We start from the raw sequence: 22,867 nt of genomic DNA on the forward strand, positions 1-22,867 counted from the left end.
ATATGTACGTGTCTGTGTGTGTGTGTATATATGTAATGGAATATTACTCAGCCATAAAAAGAATAATGCCATTTGCTGCACCATGGATGTCCCTGGAGATGGTCATTCTAAGTGAAGTAAGAAGAGAAAGAAAAATACCATATGATATCATTTATGTGTTGAATCTTAAAAAAATGACACAAATGAACTTATTTACAAAACAGAAAGAGATCCACAGACATAGAAAACAAACTTATGGTTACCAAAGGGAAAAGGCCAGGGCGTCTGGGGAGGGCTAAACTGAGAGTTTGAGACTAGCAGATACAAACTACTGTATACAGAATAGATAAACAACAAGGCCCTACTGGACAGCACAGGGAACTATAGTCAGTATCTTGAGATAACCTGTAATGAAAAAGAATATGAAATCACCATGCTGTACACCAGAAACTAACACAACACTGTAAATCAATTCTACTTCAACTGAAAAATAAAGACAGAGCAGCTGGAGCTGGCCACGATCAGCGTACAGAGACAGGCTGGCCCGCTGGACTGGAAGGCCCTGCCCAGAGCTTCCTGGTCTCAGTCTTCTCATCTATAAACCCGAGTGGGGCCTTCCATGCCTCCTGCAAAGCTGACGGTGGAGCTGATGCCATCCCAGCAGCCCTCTGCTTGGCTGTGCTTTCTTGCACCCAAATCCTGAATAACCGGAGGCATTGGTTAATCAAGGCTTGAGCTAGGATGCTCACCCATCATTGGGAAGGTAACATTTTCCTGGGGCTGTCAGTTAGATTTTACATAAGAGCCCCCAGGAGGAGTCGGCCCGGGTCCGGATCCCACCTCTACTGCTCATGATTACCCTGTCCCCTCTCGGAGCCCATCTCCTTCATCTGTGAGATGGGTGTGTGGTGCATCCTGCAGGGCTGCTGGGGAGAGTACACACTGCAAGGGAAACATCTCCCGCCCTGCTTCCTGGGTCCCTCCTGCTATTGCTCATCATTATAACCACAGCGGGATGCTGGTCCTGCAGGGGGCCCAGGACACGTTCCTCCTGGTGGTGGTGTTAAAATCCACTCGTCACCAGCTCCTGCCTGCCTTGCGTTGGCGTCTGTTTCTCCAGGATGGTGTTTAGTCCAAAGTTGCTGCATCAGTGTCAGCATCCAGGTAAGTGCTTCCCGTGTTCAGGCTGTTGGGGGCCATGTGGTCCACGTGCCACGCTGGGAACAGCCACACATCTGGCTGAGCATTCCCCCAAATACCTCCAAAATCCTCAAAGCCTTTTTCTGCTCCTCTCTTCCGCTCCCCCAATTTTCCTTTCTGTACATCTCACCAGCCCCGGGGAGTCGGGGGTGGGGGAGGCATAGGCGAGCAGTGCTGTTCCCATGGAAACCACAGAGCCCGGAGGGAGCGGTTCCCCTTACCGCAGCAACTGCAATCAGCGCCCAGCTTCTCTCTCCTGGCCGCTTCCCTGAGGTCTGAGTTTGATGAGTCTAAATGGCGGTTTGAAGGGGATGGAGTATTTTCTGTTCTCTTTGGAAAAAAAAAAAAAAAAAAGAGGCAGCAGGGACTTTCGCAGCATCTTTAGACATACCAATCGCAGATTGATCAAATTGAGTTGCCCCAGATGAAGATCAGAATGTCTCAAGAGGCCTGGCTCCCTGAGAATGTTTGAGAGAAGGGAATCTGGGCCGCTGCAGCCATCATGATGCCCCTGTCTCATCCCAGGGGTTTCTCAGCACAAAATACCTAGCATATCTTGACTGATTGGACTCTAAGGGATTGCCCCAAGAACTATGGTCCTGATATTGCCCAACTGATCCCCTGCAGCAATGGGTGACTTCCTGATTCTGTCTGAGGTGCTTTCATCTGCCCTGGTGCTCCCCCAACCTTCCCTCCCTCCGCCACATAAAGCCTGCTGCTCCCTCCTCCTCTGGTTTGAACGGTGAACTTTGAGAAAATCCAGTCTGCCAGGTACGGTAACAATCAGCCTCCCACGGAGCTGACCCAACCCTCTTTTCAGGGCCCTATTATACTGTGTGAGCACCCAGTGACTTTCCAAACAAACTGCAGTCTTCTGCTGCCCACGCATACCTCAGACTCAACCACCCTGTGAGCTCCCGGAGGGCAGGAACCCCATCCTTTCTCTCTCTGTGGGCGGCACCCACCAGGTCCGGGTCCATGAAAGAGTGATCAACACCAAGTGAATGAACTCGGAAAGCCTTTCTCCCAGGACACGGCTTTTGTGTAAACTCAAGACAGAATTATTGGCTGAGAAATGACGTTGGGAGGGACAGTTCAGCAAAACCCCCAACAACTAGACCCTAACTCATGTGGTCTTTCAAGTTGTTGACAAATAGCCCATGTCCCTTTGCTCTGAGACCTGGAAGGAGCACACTTCTCGGTCCCCTGTATGGTTAGGTGGGGCCAGGCAGCTTGTTTGGTTAATGAAATGTAAGTGAAACAACATGGGTCACACTTCTGAGTGGATTTTCTTAGCCAGGGTCTGACTCACTACCTTACGTTTTCTTGTCTCAGTGCTCATGGAAACATCTATCAGGATGAATCTTCCATCAGCCTGGGTCCCTGACTGACTGATGTCAGAATCCCACTCCCTAATATGCACACTCAGTGCATGTAGCATAGGTAATAAATAGCATTTGCATTCTTAGCCATTGAGATTTGGGGCTGTTTGTTAGCCAGCATATCCAAACCCACCCTGAGCAATGCAAGAACAAGTATGTTCTCAGCATCCCCACAGATCTGCACGTGAGGCCTTGCCTTGCAGCAATTTTTGGTTTCTTCTGTCTCCTCCACTGGACTGGGGGAGGGCAGTTTAGGTCAGAGGAAATATATCCTCTATATTCCCTGTGCTGAGCCAAGTGCCTGCAACAGCACAGTTGCTAAGTAAGTGTTTGTTGCTCAAATGAACATGTTTATCATAATGGAAGGCCCCTGGACAAAATTATCCAGAAAAACAAAATCTGTGTGAACATGGATATATTCACAACTTGAGAAGTTTCAGACATTTCAGTGGCCTCCTCCTATGCTCAGTGAGGCTAAGCAGGACACAGGACATGATGCAGAAGTTGATCCAACACCCATGACAATCTCCTTATTTCCCCTCCAGAGTTCTTTCTCTCATGTCCAGATTGGCAGAAGATTTTAAACAATCATCCCACAAGCTTTTCTCCTGGAAGGGAACTGACATTCTTTGCAACTAAAGAACCCCAGTCATTAGTTACATAGACTTTTGGCCTGGCAGGGCACTGACATGTAATTTGATGAAATAGAAACATATTTCTTTATCAATAATAAAAAGCCATGGCATCCACACTGCTTATGTTTCTGATCCAGCAGCTACTGCAGAGAAGACAGTGACCCCACTAATGGTGTCATGTCTTGAGGCCACAGACGTGGCTGCAGAGAGACGGACACCTCTGCATAGGCAAGAGCCTACAACGCATTTGTTGCTCCTATGGGATCACTGCAGCTGTGTCAGTAATGAATTCTTATTAAAGGAAATGAAATATTTATGGTCAATAGCCCTGTGGTGTTCAGAACTTCATGCTCTTCTTGGATGGCTCTGTTCCTCAAAATGTCCCTTGGTGCCAATGGCAGAGGCAGAACATTTGGATGGATGAACTGGGGCCTGACCCAGGCACTGCATCTCTCATGTTCCCACGTCTGCTTACTGATCCAGAGAAATGCAGACCAACAAGCTGATGTATGCAGGAAGCCTACCACATAGCTCCTTAAGATGACCTAAAATGATTGGAAGGCATGCCCATTCCTTCTCAAGCACCCTTGGAGAGGATGAGCCTGGGTGAAAAACATTCTTAGGAAAAATATAATTAAAATAGTGTTTGTTAAATGTAGCAATTCCCCACAGGAATCTATATTGAAAATGTTCACTCTATGCATTTACTTTGTTGAAGATGAAGTGCTCAATTCTAAATGACCGGTAGTTTCAAAATCAGTGGTTTGAAAAAATGTTAACTCACCAAATCTCAAATTTTAGAAGTCATCTTTGGTGTCCTATTGATCTACAGATGGAAGGTAATTTACAGAAGGCTTTGGTGAGAAGCACTGTTAAAGCTCTCCCTCTGTTTCCCCTTTCAAATCGTAATCTTTCTTTTTCCCCCAAATAGTTATTCCATGATTATCAATTTTGGTGCTAAAAAAAGATCTCATCTCATATGCTCATCAGTTGACTGATTATGACTGACTGTTCGGCTGTGTCTTGGATGGGGCTCACTGCGGTAGAGCATCATGATCTATTAACAATGTCTGCCATGGTTATAAGAATGGGAATGGGGACATGTGTGCTTCTTACTTCCCTTGCTGAAGCTTTACTGAGAGGATAACTGGCTCTCCTTGCCCCGGATAATAGTGATTCCTGCCATCATTTCCTTTGAACTGCACCTGTTTTAGAGTATAAGCCATGAAAAACCTGGGGTGCAGGGGAGGAGAATTAAAAGTGCTTCAATAATCAACTACAGCTCAATTAAAAAATATTCAGAACTCAAACTGAAAAAAAAGCGTTTCAGTAGGATCCCCCAAAGACATCAAATATGTTTAAGCAGACGTATTAGGTGGTTACCCATTTATAAAACATTAGCTTGACATCTAGTCTATAACAATGAAATAACTATCTAAGAAAACTCACAACTATTTGTAGGAAGATATGTAAGTAAACAAACTACTGGCTTATTCAGTTAGCAAAATACAAGCTGTGCTCACTCCGCACTTAGTATTTGGCAACCTCTGGCCTCTCCTTGAGGGAGAAATGAAGATGTTACCCAGGGGAAATCATTTTCCCTTTTATGTTACCATGCATTAGATATCTTTTGATCATTTCCCTATGGTTTTGGGTCAATGCACTTGAAAATCTCTCTCTCTCTTTTTTTTTTTTTCAGGTTTCACTATGGGTCATCTGGCACTGACCCACAGGGGCCAGCTTGGACACCCCACAGGTGCTCAGGGATTCTTGTCCCCCGCCAGGGATGTGAAAATCTTCTAATTACGCCAGAAACTCTTTTAAAGGTAGATTTGAATTCAAGGCTTTTTTTATTGGATCACTAAGTTTATGCATCCGAAGCTTAGATTCCAAATGCCATGGAGCCATCTTTTGGAAAATATCTGTCACTGAATGTGAATGAAAATTAAGAGAAGAGTGTAATTAATCCTAAACAAATAGTAATTCTTACATCCATTTTTCTCCATTCCGTAGCCCATCACTGGGCTCTATAGCTTTGAATGAAAGAGACTAAAGGCCTTTTGCTTCCAAAATGTGTTTTGTTCTCCACCTGAGCTTTCAGAGCGCAGATCAAGGGTAGAAACTGATAACAAGAAAGATGTCTTAAGGAAGCCATTGTGCTGTCTTGTAATTAGATGAGCAACAGTGGGCACAGTTTGGAGCAGGCAGATCAAAGCAAGGGGATCTAGAGTCGACTTGAGGTGTGTCTAGTAATTTTCGATTGTATATTTGAGTGTGCAGATGATGCACTGAGGTGACTCTGGACTCAGCTGGCTTGCTCAGAAGAGTACTGAGTTTTGTTGGAGCAGGAAGTTAAATCATTGGAGGGTCATCTCTGGTGCTGGTTTTGGGTTTTTTCCTAACAGAAGTGTGTTCTGATACACTCTTAGTCCTGGGACAGCGGTCCTTGTAGGATTTCATCAGAAAGTCTGAGTTGTTTACTAAGCCTCTTTACCTCTGGCACCTTGACCTCCAAACTCTGTCTCCCCAGCACTGGTAGCTACTGAAACCTCTGCTCAGCAAGTCCAGCCTTCCAGGTGCTTTCGGCTTTCAAGTTCCCAGGGACTGCCCAGAGCTGCCCCAAAGCATGCAAAATTTTGGGGTCAGTCAAGTATTTGAGGGGAATTCATATGCATGTTTGAATTCTTCCTTTCTGGGATGTCCCCCAATTTCCAGCTGCTCTGGGAGCTCCAAACTCTAATCTCTGATGTCTCAGCCGAATAAGATCACTGCTTTCTGCTTAAGCTCCATCTCCCATGAACGGCTCGTGCTGGGGAAAAGCCACCTGGTGTGGCCCTCGCACAGTGTGGTATCCTTCTTTCAAATTCCATAACTCCCTAGTCTCTGCTTGTTTTGTTTATTTTCCCAAGCTTTTAAACAATTACTTTCCTTTGTTTTGTTCAGAGTCTGTAATCGTTCCTACAGAAGCATTCATCCAGTGCAAGCCATTCTACCATGACTGGAAATCAAAAGTCCAAACATACACAAGATCATAACCTGCCACAGAAAATTTGCAGTAGACGAAATTCACATGCAAGTTTCCCCAAACTCGCTATTAGCTACATTAAGTCCCTCCATGAACTAATGCAGCCTGAGACAACTATGTGTCCCACTGGTAAGTAACACCCTGGGGAAAGTGAAGGTGACTGGTGGGCTGGCAAGATGTGATGGAGGGTCTAGGGGGTAACCTAATTTCACACTAAGTTATATGCATAAACCAAGGTTCGGACAGAGAGAGCACTCAGCACGGTCGAAGGTTACAGGAGGAGATGCTCGGCCTTGCCAAGCCCTCAGCTGTAACTACTTCGAGGCAAAGGCAACCCAGAGATGCGTCTGTGACGGTTCTGATGTCTCCGACAGGTGATGCCTGAAGTCTCAGAGGCAAGAACGGGTGTCGGGGGCAAAGTGGTATCAGAAACCAGCTACAGCTAAGGGAGTGAAATCAGGTCCCGCTTTCTTTTGGAGATGGGAGGTTCTCTTATATGTTCCTGTGTCACGCTTTTGACTTCCCACATGAAGTTGGCAAATTGGAATTCACAACTATAGGAGGTAGGTGTTTAATAAAGGCTTTTCAAGTCCAGACAAATTTGTGAAGCTTCCGAAATAGGGAAGAAAGGTAGGCAGCAGACAGACTTTTGACTAAATCCGGCCACTACACAAAGCACATAAAAGTACTAACATTTAATCTTTTTTAATGGGGAAAAAAAGGGGGAAATTCTACTCAATTCCTGAGTTAGCTGAGACCAAATGAATAAACACTACCACTTGTGTTCAAAGTAAGGAGGAAGGAAAGCCTTCCCTTTGTTCTGGTGTCAGAATTCCATCACACTCCCTGTTACAAGCCAGCGACTGCTGGTTCCCCCTCAGAATTTAGGATTTTGTGTCATTTCTGGCTAGCTTGTGTCTTTCTATGTGCTTATATTTCATCACAGAGTTGGCTGGAGTTGAAAACACATTCAAGGAAACCCTTAAGGTAATCAACATAATTATTTAGGGGCAAAATGATGCAGAGGCAGTAGCATAAACTTTATGATGTAATCAACGTCATCATGATGCGAACTGAAGAATACTGCAAACTGTATCAGTAAACAAAGGATGCTGCGACCATCAAGTCATCAGCCGCTACTGCCACCTCCGACAGTGAGCGGAGAGAACTCAGGATGCAGACGAAGCAGGCAGCCTGGCTTCAGATGCCACCCCCAGTGGTCCCCCCCCCGAGGGGATTCAGGACTGGGAAAGCACAGGAACACTAGCCCCTAGGTTTCTAGGTGCACATCAAAGGAATGATTTCAGTGAGCCCAGACCTTTGCACCTTCCCATACATAGAAAAGTGCTGAAGTCCTTAAATTGAGATCTCTGGTTTTCTTTTATTAACAGCAATCTTTTGATGTTCCAACTACCTGGTCTTTGTTGCAAAAACTCATATATCCTGGCTTCTACCTTGACACTTTGGAGCAGTCCCTCAGAGCGATACAGGAGGCTGTCATCCTGGGCTCGAGTCCTCAGAAATGGCCTTTGAATATAAAACATACTTTCAGCTTTCAGGTGGCGCGTCTTATTTCAGTCAACAACAACAACACAGAGGCCAGAGACAAATGCAGGCGTTTACTGTCACAAACCAGGAAAAATCTTGGGCCCACTGAAGTAAAAGACTAATCAAAGACAATGAACATCTCCTTGCCACCCCCACCACCCAAGGACTGGATTAAACGTACTCAAAGATGCTGGCCTGCAGCTCACCTGGCTTGCTGGACAGCGAGTTCACGCAGCGGGTGGTAGGATGACTCAGCCAGCTCTCAAAGGACGAAAAAGACGTTTATATCATTGCGTCCTTTGATCTTTTCTCATGTGAATGTTGAATTTGGGGCATTTCATTTAGGTCTATGGAGAAAATCTATGAAAATAATTCTTTTAAGAAAGAATCCTTTCAATGTTTGAGATCTGTGGGGGTTTTTGCTATTTAGTATTCTATGAGAGACTCTGGCATTTAAGTTTTCTTGCATAGCTCAAATAACTATGACCAGACTGTCCAACTTGACGGCATAAAATCTCCACTCTCCTAGCTAACACTAACGTGAGGAGTGAGGCTAAGGGGCTGCTTTTTAATCTGAAGATGGGAGTGGCAACTCCTCGCGGATTCTGGACCAAGCACACAAGGTCTGGCCTAACTGCTGGCTAATCTAAGAGGCTGGTGGTCCGGCGCCTACAGGTGGGAGGGCTGGCGAGAGCTGCGGTGCCCTTCCCTGTGTCTACGACACAGAAGCCAATCAAGCGGCTTACGCTTAGCGATTTCAACCAAATGGTTCTCTCCAAGGATGCAGGGTTCCTCTGAGAATGATTCAAAGGCCAAAGAGACTCTGATTTCTTTGTGCTCACAAATGCATCCTGTAATGTTAGCAAGCTTTTCAGGGACACAGGTGTCTCCCCATCCATCCGACGCCACAAGGCACGGCTACACCCACCACGCCGGTCCAGGTCTGGCAGAGGATAGCTAGGGTGCACGTAACACAGCTCTGCCCTCCTGGACTCTACAGCCCAGCTGGGGAAGCCAGGTCTAAAGACACAAACACACAAACTGGAGGACGACAGAAGGCAGGTGATATCCCCAAACATACATGTACCGTGTATGACGTATACATGTGAATGTGTACGTGTGTACACGCGCGAATGCATGTTATGCACCCCAGTGCTGACTAGCAGCTCTCCTAAAACGTAGTGGTTTAAGACCGCCATGACATTTCACTACTGTGGGTCACACTTCTGGGGGTGGACTGGCCTCAGAAGATGGTCCTTACACGGCAGCTGGAACTGGAAACGTGAATTCAGCACTCACAGCCTTTCCGGCACCCGTGCTGGGGAAACTCAAACACCAGGGGCTGGACCCACTGGGGCTCCCGGGCCCCTCTCTCTCTTCCTTGGGCCTCGTCCATGGGGACTTCTCAATGGGCTCAGAGCTAAAGGCCCGGGAGGAAGTCATATGGCCTTCAGCAACCAACACTGGGACGTCACAGAGCATTTCCACCGCCTTCTGTGGGTCGGGGGTGCTTACAAAGGCCTCGGGGGGAGGGGCAGTAGACACCTGACTTCTGGTGGGGGTTGGGGAGGGACAAGATTCTGGAAGCACACGTGATCCCGGAGTCACCACTGAGACCATCTGGAAGATGCACTCTGCCACGGTTTCTCTCCCTCTGAAATGGTAACTGCATCTAAAACTACACTTACAATTTATCTGTATCTACACTAACACGGATCAGACAGAAGGTGGTATTTGGGGTCAGGAGCCAAAGCCTCCGCCTGAGCCAGAGCAGTGGGCAAGGACTGCAGGGTAGTTGGTCCTGAGTGGAGCCTTGAAGAAGCGGAGGCTGTCGAGGAGGATGGAGCAGAGGAAGCAGGGAGCAGGCTGTGGAGGTGGGAAGGGGCAGTCGTCTGTGTTGGAAGCAGGGAGCAGGCTGTGGAGGTGGGAAGGGCAGTCGTCTGTGTTCTAAGGAGGTGGCGATCCTGCAGGTGTTTCTCCTCGAACAGACAGACAAGTTCTCCAGTGGAAGCAGTGATCACTATTAAGGCATCATTGTAACCGAGCAGGACCCTGTGGGGCCTTCCCGGGACAGACCCCTCCCCCATGTCCTCTGCTGCAGCTCCTCTCAGAAGCACCCAGATAATCAGATCTCACGTATAGTTCCTGAGATTTCCAGATGTTTAAATTAAGCCACTGTCAAAGGAAAGAAATTAACTACTTGATCGAGAGCATGTGGCCCCCAGACCTTCTGGCACCTTAGGGGTTGATAAGTGTTGACCGCCCCGTTCCCTCCACATCAACCAGAGGATTGTGCACAAGCTGATCCTGTCCCCTGTGACCCCCTCTCCCTCACCTGGTCTTTAAACATACTTTGCTGAAGCCCTTCGCGGAGTTTGGGGTTTTCTTGGGCGTGAGCCACCCTGTCCTCCTTGCTCAGCCCTGTGATAAATCTTTCCCCGTTCTGAGCTCCAGTGTTTTGGTTCGTTTGGCCTCACGGTGCATTGGGCACACGAACTTGCCTTCAGTAACGTCACCAGGTCACTGTTCCCCTTCTGTGATCTTTCCCTAACCTCACGGCCACCCTGACGGCTTTGTGCTTTACGGAGAGGGGAACCGAGGCCCAGTTCGCAAAGCAAGTGTGACCCGGGGGCAGGTCCTCTGAGCCAAGCGCCCTTTCTCCCACATCACGGTCGCCTCCTCGGAATCCACGTGAGTTGGGGCCCGGTTCACATTTCCCCCAGGCTCAGACACATCGAGCACCGGCTTAGCTTTGTTTTTTCCAAAAGAAAAGACTTCACCCAGAGTCTAAAAAAGCATGTGGAACTGCATTGAATTTCACGGTACATTAGAACCTAGAATGGGACCCAAGACGAAAATTGGCCAGATTTCCTGATTAGCCTTTCTCTAAGCCTCGGGCTAGAGAAACAAAACTGGAGTGCACCGCGTCTGGGATTCTGCCCCACCGCAGGCCTCGTGGTGAATAGCTTTCTGCATCCAGGGCTTCCTACCCAGACGAAACAACTTCCCAGCTGCTTCCACCCAAAAAGGGACTGGCTCAGAGTTTCTGCCTTATTTACGTGCTGGGAATGTCCACCTGCATCTTGACACTTGTCATGGGCCAAGGATGAGCTCGGAGTTGACCCACAGTCCCCTGTGACCTGAGCTACATCCTGATGGAAAGCCGTTGCCGCCTTCGGCAGGATCTCAATCCTGGGTACCAGTTGAGCATTTGCACATTTTATGGCCATGGGATGCTGGTACCCCAATATCTGCTTTGGTGTGTTGGGACCCACAAAAGTGAGGTGGAAAGAGTTGGTATCAGGACTCCCGAGAGACACCAACGTACAAGAGTGAGGTCTGATGTCGGGGAAGCACTGTCTGGCGCAGTTATCACTCCTGTGAATGCCTCTGAAAGTGGCTGGAAAGGAACCGAAGCAGCCTCGCCTGTGCTCCGCCCGCCTCCCCATGGACCATGACCACCTCCAAACGCCAGCGCCCAGGGTGTTTCCACCTCCGAGAGCCAGCACCCAGGGCTGCCCTGAGCGCAAGTCTCTGCTCACTGGAGCCTCTGCTTGGCACTGTGCGCCACCCTTCCTCCCGTCCTGGTCCCACTACCCCGTCTCTCACCAGTTTTTCCAGGGAGCCCTTTCCAAATCCCGCTCACAAGAGCGCTCATGCCAGGCTCAGCGTCTGGGAAGACGGGCTAACCCAGGAACCGCACGAACGCTGCTTCCCCCACAAACATCCCCTTGGTCATCCCGGAGGAATCCTGCACTAAATCACGGCAGGAGAGGCATCCAGACCACATGATTGCAGCCTGGGGGTGGGCAGGGAGGGAGCAACTTGTGCCCATGCCCGTGGGTCTGCACAAGACAGTCCGTCCATCCCTTCCCTGCAGACAACAGGGTCCCACGTGAGCGACGCCCTTCGCTTGTCAATCCATCAGCCCCGAAGCAGCCTGTTTGTGCTCCGGGGATAAGTGCTCCTTCTGTTAGGATTCCAGCATGCCCGCGGGTCCCTGCTGCCCAAACACGGGCTGGCTGGTGTTTAGGATGGAACAGCTATAGAACCTGTTCTGAGAAACAGTCGGGAGAAGGGGAGTGGGATGCGGGAGGCAGGGGTGGAGAAACCGCACCAACCGCTACCGTGGCCGAAGTTCCCGCCGCAGGTGCCAGCCGCTGGGGCCAGGGGTGTCCCCGGGGCACGTCTCACTCGTCTGGGCTGCGAGGCCGCAGTGGGATTGTCTCCTCACAGCGTTCTCACTGGTCTTGGACACGTTCCAGACATTTCTACATTCTCCCATCGTATCATTTATTTTTTTAAAAAATCATTTTAAACCAGGAAGCTCGGATCCAAAGAGCCAAACAGAACTGAATTTCTGGTTCTGTCTCGGTCTGTTGGAAGCAGGAACAGACTCAGGTGACTACAGAACACCCCGACCCAAATCTGGGTGTGGAGGGTCTGGGACGTTGGGACCTCACGGTGTAAAAGGACATGGTAACTTGGGTTTGGGGATGGAAAAGGCTGTCGTTTGCGGGGACCGTTTCTAAACAACAGAAAGGCAAGTGCCGAGACAGCTTACGCGTGCTTGTGCGGCGAAGGAGAGGTCGGTGGCTGTTACCTACGTGAGAACCGTGGTCACGGTCCGGGGCACGACCAGGCACACACAAGGGAGAAAAGCCTGGAAAACATCTTTCACACGTAAGGAGTGGACCACACACATCTTGGCCAGCCTGGCCTCTCTGGGGGGGAACTACGCTGCCATAAAATGAATGAAATCAGCTCTTTCTAGCCCCTCACTTTTAACAAGCCTGGTGACTAGTGGGGTGGTTGCGTCCGTGGCTGGCGGAACTGGGTCCAAGGGAAGGCTCTCATGTCCATCCCTTTATAAAACACATCGAAAACCTGCTGAAGTGTGATGGCCTGGAAAGGAAAGTGAACCTCCCTCCCACAGAAGGCTGGGTCCTATTCCTCGTCAAGGGGACCAGAGCCTGCAGTTTTATCATATCCAGCCCCGCGTGAAGTCAGGCAAGACGGCAGGGGCATCGCTGGGGTGGACACTGTTGGTAGGTGCCAGGACCCCCTTCACTGGGCTGGGACACCCACCTCCCGGCGCCACGAATGCTGTCTGCTGGGTGCATCCTTGTCCTGAGAACTGCCCTCGGCCCACGGGCGCCACATCACCCGAAACGCCTGGAAGATTAAGACCCTGCTTCAAGAGCAGCGTGCAGCCGATCCCCTGCCTCCAGGAGGGATAACGCCACGCTCCCCGGTCCCTGCTGAACGCGTCTCTGCTGACTCTTCCTGCCTGATCCTGCTTCTCCCACCCTCCTTCGCTTGAGAACTGTCATCAATAAGTCACTTGCACAAGAATCTCTATGTCAGGGACCCAACTCAAGACGACCCCTTGAGTTGGCTCTTGCTCCCAAGTCTCCCAGGGAATGAGGCATCTCCCTGAAATGGAAAATGCACTCCAGCGGGAGAGATGAGCGCCGGCGCTCTCAGGGATGACCAGCGCAAGCTTTGCCTCTTCTGATCCCTCAGATCAGCGCAGTGGGTCGGACCGGTGGGTCTGGCTCTGTCTGTCCCAAGCGAAGCCCCAGGCCTGAGCAGAGCTGCAGTGCAGGCTGTGTGCCCTGGAAGTGGACTGACAGCATGGAACCAGATTTGGATTTGGCACTAAGAAACATTCTGCCCCACCCCGCTCCAAACATCCCTGGAATAATTAAATTAAAACTGGGTAGGATTTCCTTCCCCCGAATCTCTCTTTGAAGTCTGAAGAGGGATTCTGGGGCCATTTTACATTTTAATAAGAACTTTATTTCCCAGATGATTCCATCACTTGGAAGGCAATGAGTCTGGACGAGCCGGTCATCCCTGCTGAGACGCCCCAAAGACTAGAGTTCACAAAGCTCTCCGTGGTCAGTGTTGAACCTCTTGTAGCCCCGGGCCCCGTCACTGTAGGAGTGTTTCTCTAGTGGAGGGAGACACTGCCTACGGCTAGGATTAAAAATGTTTAGGAAGTTCCAATCGCATGACTGATCTGGGCAGGAGGGACTGCAGATGGGTAACCCCAGGGTGTAAGTATTCAGAAAACACAGGCGGCGTCTCTGCCCGTCACACGAAGGCCTGGTGGCCGAGGCTGGGAGGCGCAGACAGATGGCCGTGCAGGGGACAGCGGCAACCACAGACCCGCTCTCCCTCCGCGCAGACCCACACCCCAGGCCCCGGGGAGGCTGCGGGGCCGGGCCCGGAAGGAACGTGAGCTATTTTAACTTGGAATGTGGCAAGTGAGGCCAAGGGAGCCACGGCCAAGAGACACAGTGCAGAGCAGGCCTAAGAGAGCATTTTCCCAACAAATCAGCTCTCTTCTGAGGACCCAAAGAGACAGGCAGCTGTGGTCCCCCGGCAGCTCGCCCCTAGGAAATCGGCTGCATCTCAGCACGTGGGGATAGGGAGAGCTGGACCGCCTCTCAGGGAGGTGGAGGAGGAGGCAGGGGGCATGACGCTGGACCCCAGACTCCGGGCTCCTGATCCCCCAGCGGTCCCATTTCCTGATGGGTCCTCTTTCCCTAAGAAATTCCCACGTTCCCCGCCCCTCCCCGCACCCCCTCACTTTCCCTGAATACTTGGAATTTCCAGACTATTCTGTTCTTTTATCCTCAACCTGGTCCTAAGAGTGCAGAGGACAGTCAGCAAATGCTGGCTGGGGCAGATGTCCTGACTATCCTGTGGTATGGAGTTAGTACCCGCTTAATTCATTTGATAAAAATTCCACTGTATCTACTCTGCATCAGGCACTGTATCTGTAAGTACATCGTTTGCTTATCTTTCTCACTTCCTTTTTTTTTTACATATAGACATCACTGCCATCACATGCCTCTTCCAAGGTACGCACAGTAGACCGTGTTCCACGGATTCCAGATCTGCCCCACTGAGATGTCAGGGGAGTAATTAGGGATGGCGACTGCTGGTGTGACCCGCTTAGGGAATGAGTCACTGAGATGATCCACCAGGAACTGGCTCTCATCTACAAGGAGTCTCCACCCAGCTGGTCACCTGGTCAGCTGGCGCTGATCCCTGTCGCCATGGCGACGAGGCCAGAACCAACCGTGAATTCAGACAGCTACTTGCCAGCCCCATGGGCAACCTCAGGGTCTAGAAATAATTCTCTGCCTAGAGCCAGACATCAGACATCAGAAATGTATACCATTATTGCTCAGATTGGGAACGCCTGGCTCTAAGTGCTCCTCGAGCTGGAAGGCTGTTGAGTCCATCGCCGCGGTTGGGCGGCACTGACAGAGCAGGGGGTGCGTGCGGCGGGCACGCCGGTGTGTGTTTCGGGGGAAACGGGAAGTGATGTCGGGCTATGCCAGCACAAACTTTTCTTCACATTGATAGTTACTGTCATGTTATTATAAAAATACCCATGTGCATTTATGGAAGAGATAGATATAAAGTCACCTTTAAAATACATAGATTTTTTGAAAGTGAGTTTATTTTAAGAAAAGTGTAAAGGACATAGTTACCCATGAAATGTGTGGACACGGCAAACACGTACCTATGTGCGGCAGGCAACTAACATACGGGCACCTTGGCCTTGGGATTAAAGGTCAAAGGTCCACAGTGAGTGGGGTCTTAAGGCGGCCTTGACCTCAGATTTCTCTTCTTCCAGAGGGAAAGACGATTGACCATCAGACCTTCCAAAAATTGATCGCGTGTTGAGAGCCGGACCCTGGTGCCAGGCCGGGCAGGTACCCCGGCAGATAAATGGAACTGTCACCAACGCCCAGATGCAGAGATTTGACCCAGACAGGCAAAGGACTTGCCCTAGGCCACACGACTCCCCAGAGTCAGACCCAAAACGCAGTTTCCTTGGACTCCAGAGCCCGCGCTTTCCACCACGACGTTGTCCTGACTCCCCGGAAGCAAGCACCTGGCCCAGAGGGTAAGGAAGCCACCTGTGACTCTGCCGAGGCCAGAAGGCCGGGTGTGGATCCTTCGCAGAGGTCAGTCAGATCTGGTGCACGGCACCAGGTACAGGTGCACATTTCTAACACCAAGGGGAGGGAAGGAGCAGGGAGAAGTCCCCAAGTGTCCCCCAGACAGAACAGACCCCGTGCCATTTTGTGCAAAGAGCACATGGAATCTCAGTGTCTCTCGGGGAAGGGGGCCTGAAAAATGGGGTTTGGAACAATCAGACAGAAACAGCGTTCATTTCTAATACTGCGTTTTTGGGAAAACTTCCATCCTAACCTTCCAATCTTAATAATGGCTCTAATTGTCCCAACCACTGAGTCACTGTCTCTTAGCAAATGTGCAGGTCAGGCATTTTCAGTGTTCAAATACAATGTCCTTGGGGCTTTTTGAAGGTAGTTAACGATGCAAAGGGCCACAGGTGGTACCCAGACATCTCTTTCCCCAGAAAACTGGATGGTCCAGCAACAAAGAACGCCAAAGGGACCCCGGGGCTCTGACCTGCCTCTCGCTCAGGCTCAGTGCATGGAAAGGGTTGGAGTGAGGGTCAGGAGACAGCTTCAACTGCCAACTTCCTCGTGAGTCTGAGAAGAGTGTCTTCCGTGGGGAGCTAACCAGGAGCCACGCCACTTTCTTAATTCCCATGCAGGCTGTGCAGTGAAGCGGTGCTGCCCGTGGGCTCAGGATTGGTGTCCATCTCATTACCACCCACAGGGACGAGTGGGAGAGACGTGGCCCTTGTGCACAAGAGGACAGTCTGGGTGACCTGGTAACGGTTCCTACAGCCAACGACGGGCAGCAGGCATGGTTTCCGCAGTCCCTTTGGAAGGCATCTTTAGATGTTTACAGCTTTAGAGACAGGTAAGCAATTCAGGTTCATACACACACGAATGATGCGGACTTTCTCTGTTCCCAAAGACGGTTTTCACTTTCTTCTACGCAAAGCCTCCAGGATCTAGAGTTTGGACTCAGGAAGAAAATGGGGCAACACTTAACTTTGTTATTCAACATGGTGAAGAGAAGGGTGCAAGGCAGAGAGCGCCCCCTTCTGGACGGTAACACACTGGCTGTCAATTAAAACGACCACATGCTATAAAATACACTCAACACTAACATTTTTGTCAAACATGACTTTTCTTCCACATTCAAAAGGCAGTTCAGGACCCACAGATCCTCAGGGCCATTGTCAAGCTCAACAGCAGTTGAAACCTCACCGACAAACACATGGGTGTCCCTGAGGAGGGATTCCTGGCTGGCAGAGTCCTCCAACACCCTACTTTTCACTGTCCTTCCAAAGACCCTTTGGAAAGGGTCATTGAGCTCATTTGAAAAAATAAATTGGGAAAAATCCATAAAAGAGCAAAATACGTAAATGTTTACAAAAGAATCTCCCAAACTTCAGGCATTTAGTAAATGTAAATTATGAACAGTGAACAAAGGATACGATCCTCTTGGAAAATATTACTCTCGTGTTTGCTTAATTTTTTGGAGTCCTGTGTTGTCTTATCCTGCAGTCATAATGAAAATGAAATGATATACAATAAAATGAACTACTTGACAGTAAAACCTGTGATCTTAAGTTAGGATTCTGAAATATGAAAACCCACATAGACCAAGAAAAAAAATAAAGACCTCGTAGAGCCAATGGATCAGTCACACGAGAAGGGGAGCTGGGTCTTGATTTATCAGCCCTGTGAATGGGACTGAACGCCCACTAATTCTCCACCTCATCATGGCACGGTGTCCTTTTGTCTCCACAAATCGCAGGAAGCAGGAATTTTGAACGTAAGGATCAAGCCAGCCCATGTGCTCTCCCCAGAGAGTCTAAGAGCAGCTGACATAGTCCATTTCTCTAAGCACAGACAAAGGAAACACAGCTGGGAAGTGTCCAGGCTCCTGCTCTGTGACTGATCTTGGTGAGTGCAGCTCAGTTAAACCACCACGGGTAACCAGGCTGAAATGTACTTTGGCCAGTTTCCCAAGCGGGCTCATCCACGGAGACTTCTGAAATGAGGAATCTGGGAAAAGAACCGCCAGCTGGTGGCCCCTGGAGCGGGGAGCCGACAGTCCCGGGTGTTTCCTCCTCCAGGAGGCAGTTAAGCCGGTGGGGCGGCTGCGGTTCTCACTTGTTTACAGAAGGTTCTGTACTGGATCTTTCTCTCCTGGGCTGTGATGTTCTCTAACAAGGCATCGGCCTGTTTTTGATTTATCTTCCAATGTAAAGGGTCGCCTCCCAGCCCAATGCTTGAAGTGCTCAAGGCAGGAAGGAGGAGGTGCAGTCAAACGGCAGAGGTGAACAGGGAGCAGGGCTGGGGCGAGGGGTCCAGCTCCGTGCTCCGAAACACCTGCCCTCCGGCCTCTGCCCGGCCCAGACGAGGGAACGGAGCACCGTCCGAGGTCCCATGGTTGCAGCTGTGACTTGGGAGGAAGGCCAGAGTCAACACATGACCTCCTCTTCCGCAGTGTAGGAAAGTCTCCCCTGGTGATGCCTCTCCCTCCGTATCAGTCTTGGAGAAGGGGCTCCAGCGATGTGGAAGCAGCGACATAAACATGCAGAGAGGACTGTCGATACATTCTCCAGCTTAGCCCAAGTTTAAAGAAGGAAACATCCCAGGTACACATAGCCTTATCAGGAAAAAGCAAACTAAACACAACTCTGGGGAATTTGACAATAAAACTGAAGCAGCAGCTCACCACACAGAGACATCATTCTAACAAGGCTTGGAACGGAGTTTCCTGACCCCAAGGGACACCGGGACCCTGGGCATCAGGAAGCATGGTTAGCAGTCAGTAGCCATGCCTCACCATGTGACTCCATGGGCAGTGGGTGTGGTGTCCACACCTTTGCCTGAGTCTTCCCAACCCAGTGACTGACTAGGTTTAGGGGATGTGATTGACTCGAGATGGATTTGCTTGAAGGCTCATACTGATGCTAAATTGTACGAGAAGCCAGGATGCAATTCTGCAGAAAGCTCCAGGTCTGCCACGGGGGAGTCAGGTGTCTCCTCTGAACCTCGGTATCTTCATCTACCAAATCAGGCAAAAGATGCTTCTGCTCTGGGCGTTGCAAAGCTCTGTGTCATTATTATTCTTACTCAGAAGCATGGGTTCTGATGCAAGGAAAACCAATCAGATTTTTTTCTTTCTTTGGTGGTTGCTTTAATCTTGTTTATTAGCACAGTAACAAACGCAGACTTAACGTCGTCTACAACATTGAACCCATCCGCTGGGCAACTCCTATTCCTCACCTTATGGTTAACAGCTTAAGGTATTTTATGACAGGTCAAAGTACCGCGAGGAAAAAGGAAGGACAGACATGAACACGGTGAACTGTGAAAAGGAAAGAGGGAGAACGGAGGTGGCGGGAAAACTGAGCGCCCTCCCGTGCCCCCAGCGGCTCTGAGCCCCCAGCCCCGAGACCCTCCTGTCGCCTTACAGGGCGTTTAACAGTCCAAGAGGAATCTGTTTAGCATCTGAGCCCTTGGCTCCTTGGGTGGTGCCAAAGAAAAGTTACAAGAGAATAGTTAATGCCCCGCATTTATCTGACAGATCTTCCAGACTCTTCTTTGGAGAAAGGATTATCATTACTGTCCCTGTTTTGTAGACAAATTAAACTGAGGTTTGGGTATTGAAGTACCTGCGTACAAGGCTTTGGAGCCAGAACTCAGGCCCTGTGTGATGGATCCCAGTGTCCGCATCTCCAACCACGACCCGCAGAGGCGGGGCCGCCTTCGGGCCCCAGGTTCCCACGGAACATCAGTCTCTGCTGGTTCTCCGGGGCCTGGCGGGCCTGGCAGGGACACCGGAACCCCGCTTTCTCTCCCAATTCAACCACAATGTAACCCACACCTCACGCTCTCTTTCCTTGGGAACGCCTGTGCCGGTGATTAAGCCATTCGATCGACAAAGCACGCGAGAACAGAGAAGAAGACAAGAAACAGCGTGGGCCACTCTTCATTCTGCTGTCCCCAAACCAACAGAGTGAGGGAGGGGGCTCTGTCTCCCTGGAAGGGGACGGGGATCGCTCTCCTGAAGTGGGTTAGGGAGGCAGGGTTTCTGGGGAAAAAAGCAAACCTGTGGCAGTGGGGCTCCCTTCCCTCCCCAGCCTGACCTGTTTCCACTTTCTGGGGCCTCCTCTCTCCCTCCTTGGAAAAGGCCCCCCAGAGTACCCCCCAACACCGCCAGGGGCCTGTGCCCCCACACGGCCTCTCTCTCCTTTTTTTTTTTTTCCTTTTTTCTTTCACAATTGAAACTCCTCTTCCTTCAGTATGAAAACCACCAAAGAAGTTTTCAGAGGAAAGCAAACTGATTCAATCAATGCAGTGACGTTATAAGTGACAGACAGGGCCAGTCGTTAAAAGCCATACAAATCCTGACTCCCAGCCACAAGGGGATCTTGAACAGTTATAATCTTGGGACGCGGGGAGGACCCTCGGAGCAGGGGCGTTTTCTGCAAGGAGCTGAGTCTCGGTGGTTTGGCCCTCCGAGTGGACCAGAGAGGCCTCTGGGAAGCTGCCCAGCCTCGGGCCTTGCTGACCACAGCCAGCCCCGCGGGAATGGCTGTGTTAGGCGCCGTACACTTGTTGACAGGTAACACAAAATGATCCTCAAAGACGCAAGGAGAAATGAATTCCCCAGGCACCCAGCTCCCGGCCCAGCGACAAGCAGGGCGCCCAGTCCCTCTGCGGCCCTCGCACGAATGTTCTTACACGTGTACCAGCACGTAGGCGTAAACAGGGCCTCCTTTCCTTTGACCTACACGGGCTGATCTCACACGAACGGCAGCATAGTCTGCACGCCTGCTGTTTTCATGTAACATATGTTGGAAACCTCTCCTTGTGCGCACATCAGCCCAGCCGCCTCAGCCCCTGCCCGGACTGCAGAAGCGACCCATCCACCTGGGACCCTGGGGACGGGCGTCTGCTCTGCTGCTGGTCACTAGCTCTGCGAGCTGGGCTGCAGTCACCCTCTGCACAATGCCCGGATGAGGACATTTACTCCTCTAGGGTAAACAAGAAGCAGAACTGGCAGCCAAAAGCATTTTAAAACTCTGATAGCTATAAACACCATCCCAAGGGTCAGCATTGATTTTAACACCCACAGGTGACGTGTAAGAGTGCCTGATTCCATATCCCCGCCAACACATCCGACTATCTAATTTTTTTCACCTCTGCTACTCTGAGACTGGAAACACAGGGTCCAAGGAAGCAAACTTGTAATTTGCTTACAAGTGATGAGGCTGAGCATCTTTCCATGTTTTTTTTTTTTCAAGTTTATTTAAAATTCTTTTCTTTTTAATTGTGGTAACACATACAGGACATAAAATTTCTTACTCCTTTTTAAGTATACCATTCAGCAGTGTTAAGTACATTCAGCTGTTGTCCAGCCTGTCTCCAGGACTTTTTCATCTTGCAAAACTGAAATTCTGTTCCTACTCAACACTGACCCCCAGCCCCCCTCTCCCCAGCCCCTGCACCCGCCCTTCTACCTTCTGTTTCTCTGAATCTGACTCTAGGCACCTCATCTAAATGCAATCAGGCAGTATTTGCCTTTTTGGGTCTGGCTCATTCCACTCAGGATGAACCTTCACTGATGATTCACTCATGTTGAAGCTTGTCTCGGAATCTCCCATCTTTTTAACAGCTGAATAATATTCCATCACATGTACACACCAGTTTGTTTACCCATTCACCTGTCAGTGGACACCTGGGTTGCTTCCACCTTTTGGCGATTATGAATAAGGCCGCTATGAACACGGGTGAACAGATACCTCTTCGAGACCCTGCTTTCAGTTCCTCGGGATCTACACTTAGGAGTGGAGTTGCTGGATCATAGGGTAATTCCATGTTTGATTCTTTCTGTATGTTTTAATGCCATTTTATTTTCAGCTGACCCCTAAGCACCACCCCCAGGACCTCTGTTCCTGGGAAGTCATTCTCTCCAATCTTCAAGCCCATCGCTGAGTCTCTCCTCAGTTCCCTCTGCTCCCCACAACACTCTGAGACTTTGCCTCCCACTGTAACCCGAGAATAATAAAGCAGTGCGGACCCAAGCTGGCCCTGCATGTTGCGCGAGCGGAGGCAGCCCCTCCCAGAGCTCCCGACAGAGCAGCCGCGAGCGCTCCGGCCTCGGGGCACCTGGCCCAGCCTCTTGGCCGTGCAGACCTGCCGGCTTCTCTCCTGCCCCCAGCCGCAGCGACTCCGGGGTCCACACAGAGAAGGCAGATCTTCTGGGCATCTGGAACTTCATTTAACCCCGGAGGCAAGAAAAGCAGCTGGGAGAGCTGGTAAAAATGCCATCTACCCTTACGATCTTGCCAAACATTCCAAACCCTAAATTTAGGTTTGGTTAAAACCTATACACACGAACTACTCCACAAGCCCACAAGCCACTGAAATGTGATAGCTGGAGTCTGTGTCCAGCGTCCTAGACTGAATGCATCTAGAATTTCTTTTCCATTTGTTTCAACTGCAAAAAACTTTCCTTTTTGGTTCCCTTCCCCGCTGCTTTGGAAAGCCAAGCTCAGCCCCAAACCTGCCAAGGAGCTATTGCTTGTTAAATGTCAGCCTCCGCCGTGGGTGGAGGGGGAGGGCTGCCCGACGCGGGAGCGCAGGTGCTTTTTGGAGGCCCTGGTCAGTGGGACAGTTGGGCCAATGAATCAGACCCGATCAGTGGTTCTGATTCACCGGGCCTCAGCAGTCAGGAATCACATGCAAGCAGGCTGATCACGAGTGGGTAATTTACTGATCCCCACAGTGGAGACAGGGGGTGTGCTGACCCGTGAGCTCAGGCAGAAGGCAGTGCCGGCCGTGTGCCCTCAGAGAAGGGGACACCCAGGCCGCAGCACCGCGGAGCCCTGGAGCAGTGAGCTTCCCGTCTGCTGGGCTGGCCTTCTCACTGAATCACTGGACCCTGCAATTTGATTCAGTGCACAAGGCCGCCGAGGCTCGTGCTGACGGAGCCACATGCTCGGGGAGTCCCTCAAACGCTGCCCAGGGGTCCTTCCTGAAATCTCCGAGGTCCCACCAAGTCAGCGACTGGAGGACATGTCTCAGCAGAAGGTTCTCATTGTCCAGAACATTTCAGCAAGGGATGGGCTCTGTCCTTACATAAGAAACAGCCTCCAAAGGGGAAGGAAG

General features: G+C 50.3%; 1 protein-coding gene and 1 long non-coding RNA gene across 5 annotated transcripts in view; one reads left to right on the forward strand and one right to left on the reverse strand.

Moving 5' to 3' along the window:
- Positions 1-22,867, reverse strand: part of SLC24A3 (solute carrier family 24 member 3) — a 428,089-nt gene that overhangs the window by 175,644 nt on the left and 229,578 nt on the right. The gene's annotated exons all lie outside the window — the stretch shown is intronic.
- On the forward strand, positions 194-8,155 carry LOC116657911. Of its 2 annotated transcripts, none has more exons than XR_004313082.1 (5): positions 194-1,143; positions 4,896-5,022; positions 6,140-6,350; positions 6,458-6,784; positions 7,613-8,155. It is a non-coding gene; the product is annotated as an uncharacterized LOC116657911 (long non-coding RNA). The 2 variants fall into 2 exon arrangements; XR_004313081.1 differs by having other exon boundaries at positions 6,596-6,784.

This window comes from Camelus ferus, chromosome 19 (genome assembly GCF_009834535.1).
Source record: "Camelus ferus isolate YT-003-E chromosome 19, BCGSAC_Cfer_1.0, whole genome shotgun sequence".
In the NCBI taxonomy this organism is placed as follows: domain Eukaryota; kingdom Metazoa; phylum Chordata; class Mammalia; order Artiodactyla; family Camelidae; genus Camelus; species Camelus ferus.